Genomic DNA, 8,401 nt, shown 5'->3' on the forward strand with positions numbered 1-8,401 from the left:
TGTGCCTCTCCTTGAGGAGGGGAAGGGACAGATCTGCTTTGCTTGTCACCCAGCCACAGACTGAGGAATGATGGATCTGGTGTGAGGATTATTTAGGCCAAAATGTGGGAATTACGGCTGTCAAGGGGGAAGGTGAGGTGTGACAGAAGCTGCCCCAGGCACTGTGGGGTCACCGCAGGGCTCTCTGTATCATGCTGCTCCTCCCTAGGGATGGCTGATCCTGCCCTGGGGCCATCTAGAGACATCTCAGTGTCCCTCCCAGCCCCTTTTCTCTAAGTCTCTAAAAGGCATCTGCTACAAACAGGGCTATAAAGTCTCTCATTTGCCTGTTCAGTCCACAGAAGGACTCCAAGAGGGAGCACAAGACACCTTCAGCCAGTGTCAGGCAGCCCAGTGATTAAGGACAGGGAGAACTCGTGGGTGGTGAGATTGGCACCGCAGACATTTCCACACTTTGTCACCGCACTGCTTTAACTCTTGCACAGCCTGTTCTGCATCCCCAGCACCCAGCTGCTGCGGTGCCCCTCTGGCATCTTTGTGTCTTCCACAAATGTCACTGTTGGGCTGGGGAAAACCCAGCAGCCAGCAGGGATCCAGGGATTGTTGCTCCCCACTGTGAGAAGGGTTGGATCTTTAAGGATGAAAATCAAATAACGACACCATTAACTTCACAAAAATTATTATTGTGAAAGCAGTCTATGCCAGATAGAACCGAGAGCCTTGTGTAAGACTGGAGGTGGGACCCACTGTATAATTGCTTAATATTTTGCAGAGGAGAGGAATGGAGACATACAAAAAGATTAGGATATTGTGAAGGACAGACTCCTCACAGAACCTATTGACAAAATTGTTTTTGTTTGTAGCTCATGACCAGAAGGGACCCAGCTTGTAAGAATCAGAGGGCACTCACCACTGAAGGTGAGACATAATTATTTTAAAAGTGCAAAGTAACTAACTAAGATTAAGAAGCAAAACATGGTGCAGCCTTGACAGAAGTCTAGATATATGTTGCTTTTCATAGAGTTACATGGATGACCTCCACAGCTGCAAATGGAGTGACAAATAGCAAATGACTCAAGAACATACAAAGGAAAAATAACAGTGAAATGTCATTAAACCTGAAGTAAATAGTCGATGAAGCAACTCAAGCAACCACTTCCTCATCAGAATGCCACAGTCCTGACCTTGGCAAGAACTCAAGTGGACCCATCCAGAATAATATCCCTGCTTCACATGCAGCATAATTTGGAAGCTACGAAGTAGTCACGTCCTTTAGTGCCCTTGCTGCATTTCCATTTATTAAGTGGAGTATTCAGTATTGTTCTCTCCTTTTCATGCCACTACTTCTTGTTAAAATACAGAGGTGGAATAGAAGAAAAGAGCTCCATGTAAAATCCTGGCCAAAAGATCACGACCTCAAGAACAAATATCCATCAGCAGAGGAGCCACACAGACTGGCCTCAGAGATGGAAAAGTGCCGTGGTAAGGCTGGAAGAGTGCTACAAAAATAAAGGTGGCAAATTTAATAGCCTGCTTATTAAGAGTACTTCCCCTCCACCTCATTTGAGGCACCGACTTACTCGGTCTTTTGCAGAGGTAAGAAACACAGGAGTTGGCCATGGAGGTGGGCACGCAGCAGGCAGTGTCCGCCCCGGCTCTGCTCCAGGCCGGTTCTTTTCTGACCACAGAGAAGACATTCACATCTTCTGCAAGTGAATTCCTTTGGAGAGACTGCCAAGCTTTTGTTCCATTTGCACGGTATCACTCGTCTCCTAATTTTCTACTGCTCCTCTAATGAGCAGGGTTATCGGTATTTCAATACAGTGAATTAACAGAATCAGAAAATTAAATGATTCAATATCCACAAATGTTTTTGCAGGTCCATGGTATTCTTGTTCATTCAAGTAAAGCCATTCCTTGAACATATTTGGGCAGTGGCATTACTGCTGTAGCAGAATAATTACAGTAATTGTCACAAATTGTTAACTGCGAGGGCGACACGGTGAAGCACAGTTCACTCCAAACGAAGTAGATGAACCAGGCAGCCCTGGAAAACAATACCCTCCTCCAAATAAATGTCACAGGAAGGTTTACATTTCATCCTGCTCTTAGTGACTTGGGATGCTTTCAATTTATACAGTTTGGCATACAATTAGCAAGAAAGCCACCTGCCTGGGCAGTCAGCCACCCTGTCTGCTCCCCTCTGCCGAGATCTGTGCTGGAGCTACTTTCGCTTATGTGCTTTTACTCTACCTGTACCTGGGCTCATTTAAGTACAGGAGCTGCTGAAAATGTCACTCAGGCTTTGCTGTGATCGCTGTCCTCGCCGGTGATGTCTTGATAAGGCCGATAACCTTCCTTCCCCTGCTTTGTGTGTGCCTGCAGCTATATAATGGGGGACACCAGCACAGCTATCACTACCTGGATTTCTCATTTGGCCAAATCATCGTACACACTTCCCATTTGGTAAAGTCATTTGGTAAAATTAAACGAGGAGAAATCTGGAAACAAAATCTCTGCATCCAAAAACCTTTATTTTATGGAAGGTCAACCCTGAGCCTAAGCAGATTAAGCCCTTTTTTAGCTAACACTTCTGGGTAGCAAACAGATAAGGGTAACAGTATTTAACTGATTTTACATCTCTGTGCATGTACCTAACAGTGAGCAAAGGATTTCCTGCAAACTCCTTCCTCAGGCAGCAGCTACGGAGGGTTGAAATTTGTCAAGGTGATTTTCCAATTTTAAATGTTATTTCTTTTTCCTCCTAAAGTAAGACATTTCCATTCTGATGGATATTTTCTCATTTTCTGATTTGTTTTTTAGATATTGCCTTTCCCTGCTTCTGGTCTTTTCTGTCTTCACTGTTTCCAGAGGACCAGGGGACTTGCAACAAATGAATATTTGTTTTATCTTGCAATTTACAGAAGGAAAACAATTCTTTGTAGCTAAGATTCCCACCCACCCTCAGAAAACACCACACACCTACCTCCCCGCTAAACACAAAGAAAACATCTTTCACCTCTAAAATTTTACCAGCTTTAACTACTTTCATATGGCAAGGAGATCTGCAGAACAAATGTGATGTGTAATGTGATTCACATGGGTAAGTGAAGATCACCTTTCCCTGCTTTTTCTCATATGATGTCTCTAGAGCTGCGGCTCTTTAGCTGCCAGGGGGATTGCATGGGCATCATCTGAGAAACGGGTTTAAATGCCCAGTGAGTCTGGTAAGCCTTCTGCAGGGTGCTGGAGCCAGCAGCTGGTCAGAAAAGGGCTGGAGGGAAGGCAGTGTAGGAGCTAGCTGTAAGGCAGGGGAAATTCCTTGTCATGTTGTACTCGTTGTTTATAGCTTTGCTGGAAATAAAGTGGTGTTCTTCCTCCAACAGCAGTCTGCTTGTAAGAAGCCAGACCCATCAGAGCTAATCCCGTGCCAGTGCACATGACAGTGTAAAGGCCAAATTTTCATTCCTCTCGTGCTGGGGTAAGACGGTGGCATGCCACAGCCAGGCACTAATGAGATGGAGCTTGGGGTTTGGGGCTGGCTTCAGGCGTCACCACGTTTCCCATAAGATTCCTACAGACACTCTCTCCGATAATTGTGGGGATGATGTTTTACAGTAATGATGAAATATTGCTTTCGAGAGTGGTGCTTTCACAAATAACAGCAATTGTGTTCAAAAGAGCAATTCGGAGGCCGGCTGTGCAGGTAAATTACCCAGAATACCTGTAAAGACAGTCAGATAAAATAACTGGAACAACACTAGGGCTAGTATGATGCTCTGGAGGCAGCTAAAACACTTTTTCCTATAAATCTTTTGAGTAAGTCCAACCTAATAACTTCCTCAGGGAGCTGACAGCCCTCCCCGCAAGGACTTTTTCTTTAAATTTCTTAATGTGCAAAAGTAAGCACTTGATTTCATTTGACAACAGCAAGACAGATGTTTTGCTTAGGGATGGGAATGAGTCAGGTTCTTCTCTGCCTTCTTTGCAACCTGTTCTTGGCTACTTATTACAGAAGTAATGATCTCTGGAAGTATACACTCGGAGGTCAGCCTGGGGTTGGGGATAAAATGACTGTGACCAAAGCCTATTTGGGCAGCTCTCCGCTTGGTTAGATCCAGGCATCTTAGTTTATGAAAAGGAATCAACACAGTTTGTCTAAAAGAGAAGGACGAACTGTATTTAAACCGCTGAGAGCTGGTCCTTTTTCTATTGCTTGGAGCTCCACTGTGACTGGCTCTAAGCCTCCAGAGTGGCCCAGCCACCAGAAAATGAGTAAGACTCCATTCAGAAAAATCAGTTGGACTGGAACATTTGCTTCCAGTGCTTCAAAGGCGCTACTGCATGGCCAGGGAGTATGGATGGCCTGTTTTTCAAGAGAAGAAAGGCACTGGAAATGTCAGGAAAGGGGAAAGGTTAGGCAGAGTATAACTGTTCCCTGTGCCATGGTGAATGCACGGTGAACCTTGTGTAAGAGGACTTAAAAGATAATGTTCACATAAGATCCAGCAGGTACAGACTTAGTCTGTAAATTAGAAGGTTTTTAACCATCAGAGGAGTGGACCTTTGGAGAGCCTCTTCAGGGAAATAATGAGCGCAGGCTGTCAGATGCATTTATGGATAGATTTACGTAACACAGCTGCTTGAACAGCTGGGGCTGGTCACCACAACCCAGGAAGACTCCTTTCGACTTGCTGCTTACTGTGCTGGTGGGGGCAGCCCAGAGAGATGGGTTAAATATGGTCCCTGGGCTCTCTGTGGTGATTTGCTTGGGGAGCAGGCTGACAGTTGCCTCTTTCATCCATGCTTCTGAGGACAGAACAAATCACCAATGCTGTAATAAGGACAGTAAAACAAAGGCAAAACAGCAAGGTAGTAAGCCTTATCAGTCACATTTATTGTCTGTGCACTCTACCTCTTGCTCTGTGTTTTTAAGCCTACTTGAGCTGACACTCAGGACAAGGAGAGGTAACAGAGTCGCTGCTGTGCTCATGCTCTACTTCTTTATTTCTGACTTCTGTTCTTTTGTATACAGGAGCAGAAGGAATTTGTGCTCTCTGCACTTTTTCTGGGATCTAAATGCATTGTACACTTCATTCAAGCTGCAACAACCCTCAAATATTGAGGCACCCCCAAATCAGTGCTATTTATTCTGGGAGAGAGTCCATTTTGGTTTGGACTTTGCTTTTGTTTCTCTTGGAGCTGCATGACATTGCACAGCTTTTCTAAGGATAAGATCACAGAGTACGCACCGTGAAGATTAAGGGGACTTGTTCATGGGGATACTGTGGTTTTGTTAATGGACAAAAAAGGAGATTTTTGTGAGCTCAACTTACATACAAAATGAATGTACATTACTGCGTTCTAATTGCAAATAGCTTGGCTGGGGCTTTAAAAGCCTTTCATTCCAAGTCCACTGTTTGTCAAATGTCTTTTAAAACTAACCATGGTTATAAAGAGCGCATTATTATTGTTAATACTTACAGGAGCCTTTTCAGCAATTACCCTGCTCCCGCCCAGTCCAGTACAAACACTCTCCCTAACATGGAGGGTTGGAAACAACATGAATTAAAAGGGGCCCACATAAGAGGAAAATATCCATTTTCATAAAGAGTGTGAACCCTGAAAGAACTCTTAAAAGGCTGAAGCCCCAGAGCTGCCTGTTCTGAGAGCAGAGATCCCCTCCAGCCCCTGTGCCAGCAGTGCCTAGCTTGCAAAATTTCACCCAAAGTTGGGCCTTTCGGTGCTGTGAGGGAAGTTCTGCCTCTCTCATTCTGGCCACAGGCAAGCAGGAGACCCTGGATGAGCATCTCACAGATAGACTTTCCTGCCCACTGCCAGCACAGCTGTGAAGTGGAGAACTGCTCCTAGCTTTACTTGACAAGCCCCCATATGACTTGGACAGAGAGATCCCTATGTCCAGAGATGAAGACAGAAATCTGGATGACAGCATTTAAATTCCCATTGCAATTGGCTCAGTCTGTGAAGGAATAGAGTTTAGGATAACAAATCCACTGATTTCCAATGACACTCCAGTGAACTCTCAGGCACTGACATCACTTTTGAAAGTACTCCCAAATTGCTGCAGGATTTTACAGTTCAAGTGACTTGACCAAGGCCATAAAGGAAAGCCTGTAGCACAGCTAGGCATTAACTCAGGTCCTCTAAATCTCTGTGTAGCCCTTTTGGTCCCAAAGAACTTGGTTAATGCCATGCCTCATGTAATTTTACAACTCCTTTCCTTAAGACCAGGTTAAGCCTCAGCACACTAAGTCCATCCCTTTAAGAAGCATTTTACAGAAACCAAACAGCAATATGTAGAAAAAGATTAAATCCCCTCATTGTTGTTATGTGGTTTAATTAGCTGTGAAACCGTTGAGTAAGAAGCCTCATTTAGACAAAGAACATTGATTAACAAATATTTACCTGGAGATAGCTGTGAGGACACAAGAGGCACAGGGGAGCTGGGGAGACACAGACAGAGGCAAAGGATGAACTAGAAGCTATTCAGCACAATACAAACATAGCAGACCACAGCCCTGTTTGGTCATGTAACTCCGCCACAGCAAAATTAGAAACGGAGTTGAAATTAAATATAAATCACATGTAATGTTATTCAGTAAGTGAGATACAATGCAGTGTAATAGCCGGATATTGTATATTAGCCCTGGGAATTAGCAATTAAATTGCCCACACTGACAAGCCAACAAATAGCTGGTCTGTAGGGTTGAGAGAAGGAACATTTTTGCTATGCAGAGTCATAATCTGATCTTTCTGTGAGAGACTTTGGCGATAAACAGTCCAGGAGAAAATGTCAGTTCTATTTATGTACATTAAGTGCAATTTACATAAATTATCATCCTGTAAAGGATCAATATAAGATCTTGTTCATGACTCATATGTCATCTCCTGTCACCCTAGAAGTGAAGTTGGGGGTGATCTGGGTGTCAGTGCATGGCCTTGTCTGACCAGGCAGATGCCAGCCACCAGCTCTGCCCCTGCTGAGGACACTTTGAATGTGCATTAATTGGCCAGGCTCCAATCTAGCTTTTTCTCTGGGCATTTAACATCATCTTCTAACCAAATTAAAAAGTATAAATTTCTGCTTACACTACACGCCGACACTGTCCGAAATCACTGCAGCTGACAATGTCAGCCATGACCTCTTTCCTCAGCTGCACAAGGTCAGTGAGGGCAGACTGAATTTTTAAGCTGTTTGGTTTGAGTTAACAAAAAAACAATTGTCTGGGAAATGTGAGATGTTGCAAGAGACTGTGTGATAAGATTATGAATGTCAAAAACTGTTTACATGTAGTGTTCACAAGAAAATCTATTTTATTGTTTCTCAGTCTGAGAACTCCTCCTAATTGGCCATAGCCTCACCCAAGCTTGTCCAAACTCTAACGAGAAGCAATGAATCCAACAGGAGCAGGGGGAAATCTCCTCGCTTGCAAGTCCAATTCTCTCCCTTCACAGTAGCCTCATTCATAAACGTACCAAACTTTACCTTAAAACATGTGAGGTTGCGGGTCCAGAGGGACTTCAGAATTCCTTCTAGCCCTTAAAATGGACAGCCTCATTTGTCTGAATATTTCTTGGTCTCTAGGGAGATGAATAAAACAGTAACCCCAGATCTGCAGTTCCTGGGCTGTCTACCACTGTGCTTCTGCTGTAGCAGCCATTGGGGAGATTGTGTCTAGCTGTGCCAGAACCAACCCACCTTTCAGACCTTCAGAGATTTCCCCTCCTTTTTACAAAAGGCTTAAAACCTCTCCTGAAAACCTGGACTCCCCTGGCAAAGTATTTCAGTGCAGGCTCCCCCTTTTCACTTTCTTGACTGCTGGTCTAGAAACACAGACCTCTTGTTTTACCCTGGATCTTTCGACCTCCAGCCCCTTAAAAAAATGCAACCCCCTCTGCCTCCTGCTCCTCAAACCCTCAAAAAAAAAAACGAAAAAAAACCAAAAAAAAACAGATGGCACAGAAATGCCACTGCTAGTTTAATGGTAAATGTGACAAGTAAAACAGAAGAGGGAAAAGCAAAGAAATTTGTAAGCAGTCCTCCTCCATCCAAAGCAACCCAAGGAAGCAGGTTCTCCAGAGATGTAGTTCTCTTGGAACTGAACATATGGCAAATAGATTTTCTAATTTAAATTCACAAGTGAATGTTGGAACTTTGGAGCCAAAACCAATATATGATTTTTTTCTTTCCACTCAGTAGTAGTTAGGGGTTCCTACTATGTTTTGCTCCAATAACCAAAAGGGCCAGAAGTAAAAACTGTGGCCTCATTGAAACCAATGTCAAAAATCCTTCGAGTTTAACAGAGGCAGGATTTCAGCCCAACCCTGGCAGACTTTCACACACAGGGTAGCTGCTCAGCCTCAACGTAATGGAAGTGGC

General features: G+C 44.0%; 1 long non-coding RNA gene across 1 annotated transcript; it reads right to left on the reverse strand.

Annotated features, from left to right (window-relative positions):
• Positions 1-662: 662 nt before the first annotated feature.
• On the reverse strand, positions 663-2,979 carry LOC110351329 (uncharacterized). Its single transcript, XR_002398604.4, has 2 exons — positions 1,581-2,979; positions 663-1,499 (listed from the first exon to the last, which is right to left on the reverse strand). It is a non-coding gene; the product is annotated as an uncharacterized lncRNA (long non-coding RNA).
• Positions 2,980-8,401: the final 5,422 nt, after the last annotated feature.

This window comes from Anas platyrhynchos, chromosome 15 (genome assembly GCF_047663525.1).
Source record: "Anas platyrhynchos isolate ZD024472 breed Pekin duck chromosome 15, IASCAAS_PekinDuck_T2T, whole genome shotgun sequence".
In the NCBI taxonomy this organism is placed as follows: Eukaryota; Metazoa; Chordata; class Aves; order Anseriformes; family Anatidae; genus Anas; species Anas platyrhynchos.